This window comes from Capsicum annuum, chromosome 1 (genome assembly GCF_002878395.1).
Source record: "Capsicum annuum cultivar UCD-10X-F1 chromosome 1, UCD10Xv1.1, whole genome shotgun sequence".
Lineage (NCBI taxonomy): Eukaryota > Viridiplantae > Streptophyta > Magnoliopsida > Solanales > Solanaceae > Capsicum > Capsicum annuum.
In genome coordinates this window covers 111,346,613-111,359,587 of record NC_061111.1, presented here as the reverse complement: position 1 = coordinate 111,359,587, position 12,975 = coordinate 111,346,613, and the positions used below count along the sequence as shown (strand labels likewise).

At 37.9% G+C, this 12,975-nt stretch overlaps 1 long non-coding RNA gene across 1 annotated transcript; it reads right to left on the bottom strand.

Annotated features, from left to right (window-relative positions):
- Positions 1 to 3,376: 3,376 nt before the first annotated feature.
- LOC107855787 lies at positions 3,377 to 11,914 on the bottom strand. The gene is made up of 5 exons (XR_007052330.1): positions 11,773 to 11,914; positions 4,927 to 5,057; positions 3,864 to 4,259; positions 3,680 to 3,716; positions 3,377 to 3,571 (listed from the first exon to the last, which is right to left on the bottom strand). It is a non-coding gene; the product is annotated as an uncharacterized LOC107855787 (long non-coding RNA).
- Positions 11,915 to 12,975: the final 1,061 nt, after the last annotated feature.

The window sequence follows — 12,975 nt, the reverse complement described above, 5'->3', positions numbered from 1 at the left end:
CTAAATGCTGCTCCACTGGTCACCAAAATACATCACACATGCGTAGAGCATATTCTTCAAAATCTGAATAGTCTGCTCTAACTGACCGTCATTGTGGGTGTGAAACCTGTGCTAAGATTGTCATGACCCAAACCAGGGCCTGGCCGTGATGGGTATCTCAAGTCCCACGTGGACCAAAGATCAACCCTTGCCTAACCTATCCAACACAACAACCTTCACTGCCAGATGAATTCCTAACACAAAACAAAATAACATATAATAAAACTAATAATAATTCATCATATGCCTATACCATCCACTGGTAACCAAACAACCATACGTCACTGAAATAACGGTCACCAAACGACTTTGGATAGGGAGCACTACCTGTAGAATTAGATTTAGGACTCCTCCAGCTCTTCTTCTCAGACCACTTCCCACTCTACTATTGGCCTCCAACCTATTCTGAACACCAAAATTTTGTACTCTATCTTTCACCAATCTCAGCTTGTTTTTTTCTCCTCTTTGACCTGCTACATATAAAACGCAAGTTGAGAAATATCCATATCCTTGTTTAACAAGGAATCCTTACTCTCCAAAACCAAGACTTGGAACAATCTTAAAGTAAACTTTTGCATTCGGGCCCTCATTTTAGATACCAAATCAGGTGCATACCGGGATAACTAATGGAATTTCAAAGCATACTCCTTGACTGCAATTCTTTCTTGCTTCAAGATAACAAATTCCTCCACTTTTGCCTCTCTCATCCCACAAAACCAGCGTCTTTGCCTATTAACTGTTCCCACACTTCATACCACTGGTATGCTACATCCTTCAAATGATAGGCATCAAACTCTATGTCTTCAATCTCTGAAGCATGCATAAACCCAAAAGATTTTCCCACTTTCATTAATGAAACTTTGAGGATCTTCCTCAATCCTGGTACCAGTAAACATCAGAGGGTGCAACCTCATAAATTGGCCAACTCTAGTGGCCTCAAACAAACCCATAGCAGGACTAGAAGAACCCAACTGTTGTGACTGAGATATAACCAGCTGGTTTAGTAAGTTAATTGAGCAGTGGAACTCAACATTAATAACCTCCCCTTGAGCCATCTGAGTATGAGTGTCGCTCTCAGGAGTAGGATCAGTGGGGACAGGCGGGACTCCATGAGGACAGTCAGATGCAGTGATCCTTGACCTGGTCTAGACCCCAGAAGTTGGACGAGCTCCATCCACATTGTCCTCAGGCAGGACAAAAGAGTTTACACGAATATCAGATCTTCTTGGAGTGATGATCTGAAAAACGAACAAACAAAAATCAGAAGGATCCAAGACCTTAGACTCTGTAGCCCGAATTTAAGACAATAAGAAAGGAAAATATTCCTAAATATCTCATAGCCTCTCTCTTATAAGTGTGGCACGCTACACACCCATGAAAGAGACTCTACTTGAAACAACTTTGTGGACACCCAATTGACCATGAACCTATGCTCTAATACCACCTTTGTCATGACTCAAACCAGGGCCTAGCCGTGATGAGTATCTTAAGTCCTACGTGGACCGAAGGTTACCGCCTTGCCTAACCCAACCAACACAACGACCTCCATTATTGGATGAATTCCGAACATAAAACAATCTAACATATAATAAAACTAATAATAATTCATCATATGTCTATACCATTCACGAGTAGCCGGACAACTGTCCATCACCAAAATAATCAACTAAACTACCCAAGTCCACAGTAATCAAATAAAGCTTCTATAAATCAAAGGTTAATAAAATGTCTGGACATACATCTAACAATAGCCAAAACCAATATCAAAAGAGGTAGTCAAAATATAAAAATGAGACCATAATATGAAATGGGGTCTTTTAAAGGTTGGAAGATCACCACTTCATTCTGACTCGCTAGCTGATCCCGAATCCAATTCACTGAGCAGGTGATGTAAAAGTATGACCAATCCCTACATCGCGTGGGGATACAACATCTAAAGACAGTTAGCAGTTGGAGCGCTATCATGTAACCCAAGGATAGAGGAATAAAATAATAATATAATAATAGTCCAAAACCAATACAATATTCCATATATAACATCATAAGAAGTACATATACATACATATATATATATATACATACATATATATATATATATACATACATATATATATATATACATACATATATATATATATATACATAATATCATATGCTAGATAGGGAGAAAGGCTTAACATGAACTTCATAAACCTTTAACCCAGGCTGTGTAGCATAACCATCATATAACACGGCACCCACGTGCTATATGAGCCCAGCTCTCCCCTAGATGAAAGGGCCCCAGTGCTTATAGCCGCATAAACCTGAGAATATCCATATATGTATATGCCTTTGTGGGGGACTCGAACCTCCTGACATAATCAAGGTGACTTAAGCGCTAATGTATACAATATGATGAAATCGAACCTCCTATTTATATATTCAATGGAGGGAACTCGAACCTCCTGGTCATTTAGACACCCGCATCGGCTAGGGCAGTTTCTAGTTTAAGTCCTTCGAGACTTCTACTTTCACAGCCCAACTACACATCTCTCTCTTAAGATCAATTTAAAACACTTAACATTCATCAACATTTATTAAACTCTTTATACTTATAGGAACCTCATTGGTATCGTCATACCAACCCCACTTGCAAGCATAAATTATGCCATAATAATAATTTCACCATCACTACGAGAAATTACCCCTGTGGTGATGGTTGAAAAACCGTTGCAATAGACAACAAAACCGTTGTCATAGCTCTACCGCAACGGTTCAACAAATGTCCTATAGGTGGGCATTGCGATAGGTCTATGGCAACGATTTGTGCGATGGTTGTTTGAACCGTCGCCATAGCTTGACCTATGGCGATGGTTATCTTTTAACTTATTGAGATGCCTGTTTTCATCTATTGCAATGGTTGCCAACCTTTGCAATAGAATCTATTGCAACGACATTAAACCGTTGCAATAGCTTCTATTCTGATGCTTTTGTTATTCTATTGCAACACTTTTTGAGTACCTATTACAACTACTTCATTACTTATTGAGATGCCTATTTTCATCTATTACAACGATTACTAACGTTGTAATAGAATCTATTGCACCGATATTAAACCATTACAATAGCATCTATTGCGATGCTTTTGTTAATTTATTGCAACGCTTTTTGACTACCTATTACAACTATTTCATTACTTATTGGAACTCCTATTTTCATCTATTGCAACGACATTAAACCGTTGCAATAGCATTTATTGTGACACTTTTGTTATTCTGTTGCAACTCTTTTTGACTACCTATTGCAACAATTTATTGATCTATTGCAATGATTATTGCCACATTATTAAATTGAAACAATTTATATAAATAGTCACTCGTATTAATGTAAATTTTTATTTACATACATAATAAATTATAACACAGTATATACACATCACAAAACAAAATCATTCATTAATAATCTCATAATTCAAAATATGCAACAAGCTAGTAATTTAAACCCAAAAGCAAAATGTAATAAATATCTTCATCACTTTCTTCATTTTGGACACCTATAAAAATAGAATAAATAATATAAATTAGCACTTAAATGACAATATAAAAAGTTAGAATCACACTGCAGCATGATATAATGGGTCAATGCCTCGTTGGAGTTCTACCTTAAGCATATTTTGAGTTCACATCGAGAGGATTATTCTGCAAAAATAATCACAATGAGACCTGAGCATATATGCAGGGTACATGAAGAAAATATGCAGGGTTAGGGATAAAATCTAGGATGGGTATAATGGGAATGGTTGGATTCAAGCTACAGAGAAAATACATTGTGAAGCGGGAGTATACCTGGAGAAGGCGAGATAGACTAAAATGGCATTACAAGAGACCTATTTGGAACATTATAAGCGACCATCAAGAATCTCAACCTCAGGAAGAGGACCTTCTTCATTCCAATAACCTTTAACTCAAACTAGTACTTGGTCACAATAGAAGCAGAGTCATCTATTCGTGCCCTGAGGTATTCTACTGGAGCAGTGCAAACATGTGAAAATATGCTCCATTTGATAGGTTCTAAATACCCTCGTTCAACTGGTTCATCCACAGGCTCATAGCTAAGATCATCTGTTAGTTGGATACTTTAAGGAAGTGCTGATAGATGTTGAAGAAGGATAGCCAGGTGATCACTCCTTTTACCTTCCAAGTATAACGAATTTCAGTTACTGGCCTATTTCCAGAGTCAACCTGCAAATATTAGCAAGAGGGAAAAAAATTGATCATTCAGAGCTTCCACCTCTACTAAGATGTTCCCAAAAATAACAACTAACTTAATTATAGTTAGGCTAATCTTCAGCCCTCTAAAATCTAGAAATGCTTATCATAGAACACAATCAATAATAGTAACTCCTTCGCAAAAAGTTTACGCTTATTTGAAGTAAAAATGAACTTTGAAGCACAGGTTATCCTCTGGGGAGGTAAAATAGGTAGATTACCTGTTCCCCAAACACGAGAGTAAGAATTTAACAGGGTTTCTACAAATTGTTTGGTAGGTCAAAATTACCAAAACGAGAAAATGATCACCTTTACTACTCCAACATAGATAAAAGGAGAAATAGCATAAAGGTTTGCCATAAAATCAAGCTCATACCAGAAGTGCACCCTCTTTCTAAATTTTGAAACCAGTAAAACAAAACTAGTTGATGAACAATTGAAAGGCACAGGAAAAAACCAAAGAACTGCTCCTGCTGTATTTCCTTTTATTCCTTCCATGAAGGGAAAAGAGAACATTTAACTATAGTTAGGTTTCTCCGCTGATAAATAAGAAAATGTCAAAATGCTGCTCTTGAAAATCCATCGTAGAAAAAAACAAGAAGAGCTTTCTTGATGTTCTTACTCACACATGAAGATATACCTTTACAGTGTTGACATATAGCCTTGGACCCATCAAAGTGAACTGCAGGGATGGAGAGGCATGTTTTCTGTGGCGATGACCAAGAGGAAGATCACTATATGCTGGAGCCCACTACCGAGGTAACTGAAATTCTAAAAATTGTTCAAGTTCCTCAATTGAAGGTTTATTTGCATAAAAATAATCTTTGATATCAGTGATAAGAAGCAGATTAAATTCATGTAGCTCTAAATGAACGAAGAAATGGAAAAGAGATTCACAACAGTTTACACAAAATAGGATAACTTCTCCAACCCTTCTATTTAATACATTACAAAAATACTTGACAAGATATTTTATAAGAGCACACAAGTGTATTTTTGTTCATTGTCCACGACATGGGACTCTTCAACTGGTTTTCTACAATCATCAATCCTGTGATGCTTCAGCTATTCAATAAACTAATGCAGATAACCTAATTGTGTTCCAATACATTCTTATACACGAAAAATAGCAATAGTAACTGCTCAACCCCAAACTCTTTAGTTTAACCATCTAGCATTGAGAACTCTAACCTGAATAATCCTGATTCATGCAATATTAGGTCCATCTAGATGGTTGGTCAAGTGTGCTAATTAGAACGAACGAAACTCCTCTAAATATTCACCTACAAAATTCTCTCCTCTTGTTTTCCCTCTTTATTAGAGGAGGAATTTTGCCAATAAATCATTTTCTGTTAAAAAAGCTATGTGGCCTTCTATTAATGCCATTAATCCACAAGCAATTATTGGCATGGGCAGGATATTTTTTAGCTTATAGATATTGAACATGTAGCTGTTGGCATGGGCATGATATTTTTCAGCTTATAGCAAACACATTAGCATGTAACAGATGCAAGTACTGTTAACTTTTTATCTCAGGTACTATAACATCAAGCATATGACATAAGTTGCAACGTAAAGTCTTTTTTCAAAGAATCTTATCTACAAATCACAGCTAGCTTACAGCCACAACACACAAATATCCAAAATTGAAATAATTACAACAACAACAACAACAAACCCAGTATATTCCCACATAGTGGGGTCTGGGGAGGGTAAAATGTACGCAGTCCATACCACTACCTCCAAAGAAGTAGAGAGGCTGTTTCCGATAGACCCCCGGCTCAAGACAAAAGGATAGTAAACAAAATCGTCAAAAGTATAAAACAAAGATGAAAATAACAGAGATACTGTTAGAATATGAGGAGGAATAGGAATAGTATACAAAATCCTACTTCGAAAAGGATTGTATTGTAGTGTCTATAAATAGGATGACAATGTAATTATGCAGACAAAAATTCAATAATATTTTTCTCTATTATTTCTCACATGGTATCAGAGAATTGGTGAGAAAATTCCAAGAAAAAAATATCACGTGTATCAATTTTCGACGACTGTTTGAGTCATTATCTGTTTTGTGGGTTGTGTACAAAATAAAACACCACCAAGAGGATCGGAAAGCTTAGGCGACAGAAAAATGACTAAAACCACCGGAAAAACCCCAACCACACGCGCCTTCTGGAGTTCCGGCGATATCTGTCACGCACCGGTGCGTGAGCCATTCTTTGGTCGACTTTTCGACTTTTTCTTTTCTGTTGAGGTCGCCCAGCTGCTCCAACCTCCAACCAGCTTTTGATTTTTTAGTTTCAGCCAAGTTTCTCAGCTTTCGATCGTCGAAACCCTAATTTCGGCGACTGGACACTGTTTTTCCAGATTCCGGTAACATATTTTCTAATCTTTTAATTGGTGTTATATGATTAAATCTAAACTCTTAATGAGGAGATCAGAAAATCAAACGTCACAGTCCATGAAGAATCGACGAAGGGAAGGTCGATTTGGAAGATCGTCTTAGGTGTAGTTATTATAAAAGGCTTGGACATACTCGTGGCGTATGTTATTCTCGACCTTAGTGCAGTTATTGTAATAGGCTTGGACATACACGTGGAATATGCTATTCTTTGCATGATCGACCACCTAAAAATGCTCATGTTGCTCAGTCTAACACCACAAGTGATCAATGGGTGTATTTATCTGACAAGAAATATAATAAGTATCTTCAATATCAAGCAAGCAAGCATATATCTCTACCAATAGCCTCAACTGCACAATCTTTTTCCTTTGGATCATGAGTTGTGGACTCAAGTGCTTCTGATCACATTTCTAGTGACAAATCACTTCTGTCTGATATTGTTTATTCACAATCTCTTCTTGCTATTACTTTAGCCAATGGAATCCAAATAAAGCCAAAAGGAGTTGGACAAGCCAAACCCCTATCTTTTGTCACTCTAGACTCTGTTCTTTATGTCCCTGGTTGTCCTTTTAATTTTGCATCTGTTAGTCGTTTGACACGTGCCCTTCATTGTAGTATGACTTTTTTTTATGATTCTTTTCTAATGCAGGACCGCAAAACGGGACAGACGATTGGCATAGGACATGAATCACAAGGCCTTTATTATCTTACCTCTTCAAATTCCTTCACAGCATATTCCGTTACAGACCCTCCCTACCTTATTCATAAACGTTTCGGACATCCGAGTCTATCCAAGCTACAAAAGATGGTGCCTAGTTTGTCTAGTTTATCCACATTAGATTATGAGTTGTGTCAACTTGGGAAACACCCCCGTGTTATATTTCACGTAGTATTGAGAGTCGTTCAGGGTCTATTTTCTCATTAGTTCATTCTGATATTTGGGGTCCTAGTAAAGTCAATTCACCCTTAGGATTTCGTTACTTTGTTACTTTCATTGATGATTTCTCAAGATGTACTTGGGTTTACTTGATGAAAGATCGTTCCGAGTTATTTTCTATATTCAAAGTTTTTGTGCCGAAATACAAAACCAATTTGGTGTTTTTATTCGTGTTTTTCGTAGTAATAATGCTTTAGAATACTTATCCTCCCAGTTTCAGGAGTTCCTGACTCACCAAGGAATCATTCACCAGATATCATGCCCATACACCCCTCAGTAGAACGGTATAACAGAAAGGAAAAATAGGCATCTCATTGAGACTGCTCGCACTCTTCTCATTGAATCCCATGTTCCGCTGCGTTTTGGGGGTAATGCAATCCTCGCATCTTGCTATCTCATTAACAGAATGCCATCATCTTCGATCCAGAATCAGGTTCCCCATTCCATACTATTTCCACAGTCACATCTCTACTTTATCCCTTCCTGCATGTAAATCTACGGTTGGTTGCCGTTGGGTTTATATGGTCGAAGTTGGTTCAGATGGTCAAGTTGATCGGCTGAAAGCTCGCCTTGTTGCCAAAGGATATGCACAGATATTTGGGTTTGATTATAGTGACATTTTCTCTCCCGTGGCTAAAATAGCATATGTCCGTCTTTTTCTCTCTATGGCTATCGTTCGTCATTGGCCTCTTTATCAGTTGAACATTAAGAATGTTTTTCTGCATGGTGATCTTGAGGAAGAAGTTTATATGGAGCAATCACCTGGTTTTGTTGCTCAGGGGAGTCTAGTAGCCTTGTATGTCGATTGTGCAAGTCACTCTATGGTTTGAAACAATCCCCTCGAGCCTGGTTCGAAAAATTTAGCAGAGTGATTTAGGAGTTTGGCATGATTCGTAGTGGAGCTAATCATTCAGTGTTTTATCGCCATTCTGAACCAAATTTGTGTATTTATCTGGTGGTTTATGTTGACGATATTGTTATCACCGACAATGATCAAGATGGTATCACTAACTTGAAGCAATATCTCTTTCAATATTTCCAGATTAAAGACCTCGGCAGACTGAAATACTATCTAGGTATTGAGGTTGCACAGTCCAGATCAGGTATTGTTATTTCTCAACACAAGTATGTTTTAGACATTCTTGAGAAGACAGGAATGATAGGATGTCGACCCATTGACACTTATATGGATCCAAAATTCCAAATGCTAAACTTCTACCAAGACAGGAGGAGCCACTTAGTGATCCTGGAAGGTAGGCGGTTGGTTGGAAAGTTGAATTATCTCACAGTGACTAGACCTGACATCTCTTTTCCCATAACTGTTGTAAGTCAGTTTATGACCTCCCCTTGTGATAGTCATTGGGATGCAGTTGTTCGTATTTTGCGATATATAAAGTCATCTCCAGGTAAAGGACTACTCTATGAGGATCGAGGCCATGAGCATATCATTGGATATACCGATGTTGATTGGGCAGGATCACCCTCTGATAGAAGCTCTACATTCGGATATTGTGTTTTAGTAAGTGGTAATTTGGTGTCCTAGAAGAGTAAGAAACAGAGTGTGGTTGCTCGGTCTAGCGCCGAAGTAGAATATCAAGCAATGGCTGCAGCAACTTGTAGTTTGGATCAAACAATTTGGAGAAACCGGTAAGATGGAACTTGTATGTGATAATCAAGCAGCCCTTCATATTGCATCTAATCCAGTGTTCCATGAGAGGACCAAGCACATAGAGATACTCTCGGGAGATATTGTTACAAAATTTGTGAAGTTAGCTAATCAACTTGCAGATATCTTCACCAAGTTCCTCACCAGTCCTCGTATTAATTATAATTGTAACAAGCTAGGTACATCTGACTTGTATGCACCAGCTTGAGGGGGAGTGTTAGAATATGAGTAGGAATAGAAATAGTATACAAAATCCTACTTCGAAAAGGATTGTATTGTAGTGTCTATAAATAGGGTGTCAATGTAATTATTTAGACAACAATTCAATAATATTTTCTCTATTATTTCTCATAGATACGACACCCATAAAATATATAGTACACTACCAAACAAAAAGGCATCCCCCTCCCCCCAAGCCTAAGACTACCAGCCAAGCTACACCAAAGCACACCTAACTACTGACTACGACTCATCCACACGCACTAGCCCTCCATCCTAATATTTTTTCTCCATACCTTCCTATCTAGGGTCATGTCCTAAATAAGCTGTAACTGCTCCATGTCACGTCTAATCACTTCTCTCTAGTATTTCTTTAGCCTACTCCTACCCCGCTTGAAACCATCCAAGGCCAACCACTCACACCTACGAACTAGGGCCCCAGTGCCCCTCAGATGACCAAACCATCTCAACCTCACTTCCCACAGCTTGTCCTCCACCGACGTTACTCCCACCTTCTCTCGAATAGCCTCATTTCTAACCTTGTCACCCCTCGTAAATCCACACATCCAACGCAACATCCTCATTTCCGCCACCTTCAACTTTTGGATGTGAGAATTCTTAACTGGCCAACACTTCGCTCCATACAATATAGCTAGCCGAACTGCAACTCTATAGAGTTTACCTTTAAGCTTGGATGCACCTTCTTATCACATAAAACTCTCGAGGTGAGCCTCAATTTCATCCATCATGCCCCAATACGGTGAGAGACATCCTCTTCAATCTCTCTATTTTCCTGAATCATAGACCCAAGATACTTAAAACTATCCCTCTTACAAACCATCTGAGAATCCATCTTCACTACCACCTCGCCCTCTTGCCTCGAGTCATTAAACTTGCACTCCAAGTACTCCATCTTGGTCCTACTCAACCTGAATCTTTTAGCCTCCAGGGTTTATCTCCAAACCTCCAACTTAGCATTAACACCTCCCTGTGTCTAATCAATCAACACTACATAATCTGTAAACAGCATACACCACGGCACCTCTCCTTGTATACTTCGTGTCAACACATCCATCACCAAGGCGAATAAAAAGGGGCTAAGAGTTAATCCTTGGTGCAGCCCTATCAAGACAGGGAAGTGCTCAGAATCTCCGTTGATCTGAGTTCACGCTGCTTGTTTACTGCATTAATCATTTTGCTCTAAAGAAAGATCACGAAGGTTGTCTCAACTTTGTTCTATTTCAAAGAAAGTTGCAACAGAAGCTCACTAAATATATGGTCATGCAATATAAAAACATTCTAATGACATGCAACAGGAAGCAACAAACAAATTATGCACTGTTAAGGAGACATTTGAGTGAGAAGCAGAATGTTGTTACCTAATCCAAAGTTTAGAAGGATTGTCCAAGAAAGGGAGGTTAATATATTCACGAACCGATTTACCTCTCTAGGAGGGATTGTCTTGAGCATTGTGAAAGGTTAAGCAGTGTATTTTTACCATAAAGTTAAATTATAAAGCCTTGAAAAATATTGATGGGGGAATTCATGGTTGCCTGTTTATAAGGGAAAACGGCTGAGATAAGCTTCTTACTTTAGTTGGCTGGGAAGCAACTGGTGGAACCCTTTCATATGATAAGATAAGAATTGAATTTCTATTAGTCTTTGTTTATTTCGTAAGAACATTTTCCACTGCAAATGGTTCGCTGAATTGGCTGCAATTGTGCTTGTTTTACAACAAGTCATGCAATTGTCTACTGACAATTTTCTTGTTTCGTAAATAGTTGGTCAAGTATAGGGGTGATGAGAAATATTGGACAATCATCCACTTATTTTGGTATGCTTGGCTAGAAAGAAAGAGAGGAAAGTTCATAATTTTAAATATATGGTTGTATTTAATCCGGGGGTCTATCGGAACGACCTCTCTACTTCATCAGAGGTAGAGGTAGTGGTATGGAATGCGTACACTTTACCCTTCCCAGACCCCACTTTGTGCGAATACGCTGAGTATCTTGTTGCCATTGTTGTTGTTGTGTATGGTTGTATCTGATCCCTACTTTTGGTGACCGAAGAAGTAGCTGACTTGTCATGATGATTAGCATAATCATTGGTGTGACTTCACTGTTGTATAGCTCATAGTAATTACTTTTTAAATAAAGACATCTTTCACTTTTGGCACTGTAACAGGAAGATTGGGATCCTCAGCAATCATAGGGTTCACACGACACACTTTAAGAAAGTTAAGAAACATATCAGATACCTCATTTAGGATTGTCAATGCAGTCTCAGGTTTCAACTCCTTAACGCGTAGGCCCTCTTCAACCCAAGACCGAAAGCCACCTTGGACCAAATATGGTCTCTTGATTAAACAACCATAAATGAAAAGTAGCTTAAAGTCTCATCTTTTTAAGTTTTTCACCTGAAAAGCACAACAAACCTTCAGCAACAGCACACAGTCAACCAAAAACAATCAAACAAACACTGGAACATGCTCAAAAATCTCATCGTTCTAAAGAATTTCAATGGAAAATCATGGCTAACCAACAAACAAACCTCACAGGTAACCAAAAAAAATTTACAATAAGAGAACAATAGCTCAAAATATCATCCCTTTCAAGAATTACAAATGGAAACATCCCCACAAACTTGCAGCTATAGCACCATAAACACCCAAACCACGAAAATAATCATACACCAATTTCCCTCAAAATGTCATCATATATAATAAGTCATTTCTTATTTTTTAATAAGTCAATTTTGTTATTCCTATTCAGCTATGCTTCATATTGTATATAATTTGGCTAATGGTTTCAAAATCTATTTGCAAGGGCTCTAAATCAACCATGACTCCAAGGTTCTAAAATAAAATTTCTGTTTCTTTAGCTTGTATTACTTCTCAGCAGATAAAAGCTAGCTTGAAAGTTAAGAAAGGACCTTGGAAATAGTTAAGGCAGGGCTCCACTGCTCCTTCAATATGTCCAGGCATATACTGCCATTACTGTTAATATTTGGATGGAAAACTTTTGTCCTGGAAGCAACCTGCAAGGATACATCCATAACTTTACTACATTAATGTTGATAGGAGAATAACAGATATATGTATGTACACATCAGAGTTCCACCAAATATTTTCAGATAGCTGTCAATCATGGTTGACATACTGAGTTTTCAAATAGTTTGATGTATTCATATTTTATTAGATACATACTCTTTTTTTTATAAGGTAGATATTTATTTGGTACATACTAAGAAAGGGTGCAGATACACACACATCCACACAGAAAGAGAGAGAGAGAGAGATAACTATGTTGACATTAACCAACATTTCTTTCCAGAGAAGCTGGACCTTGCACATTCTCAACCCTTCTACAAGAAGAAACTTGTTCATTCTACAAATGTTGTACTGATTAATGAGTACTCTATGCTCCTGACTTGAAAGGCAGCAGGAAGATCCCAGTACTTT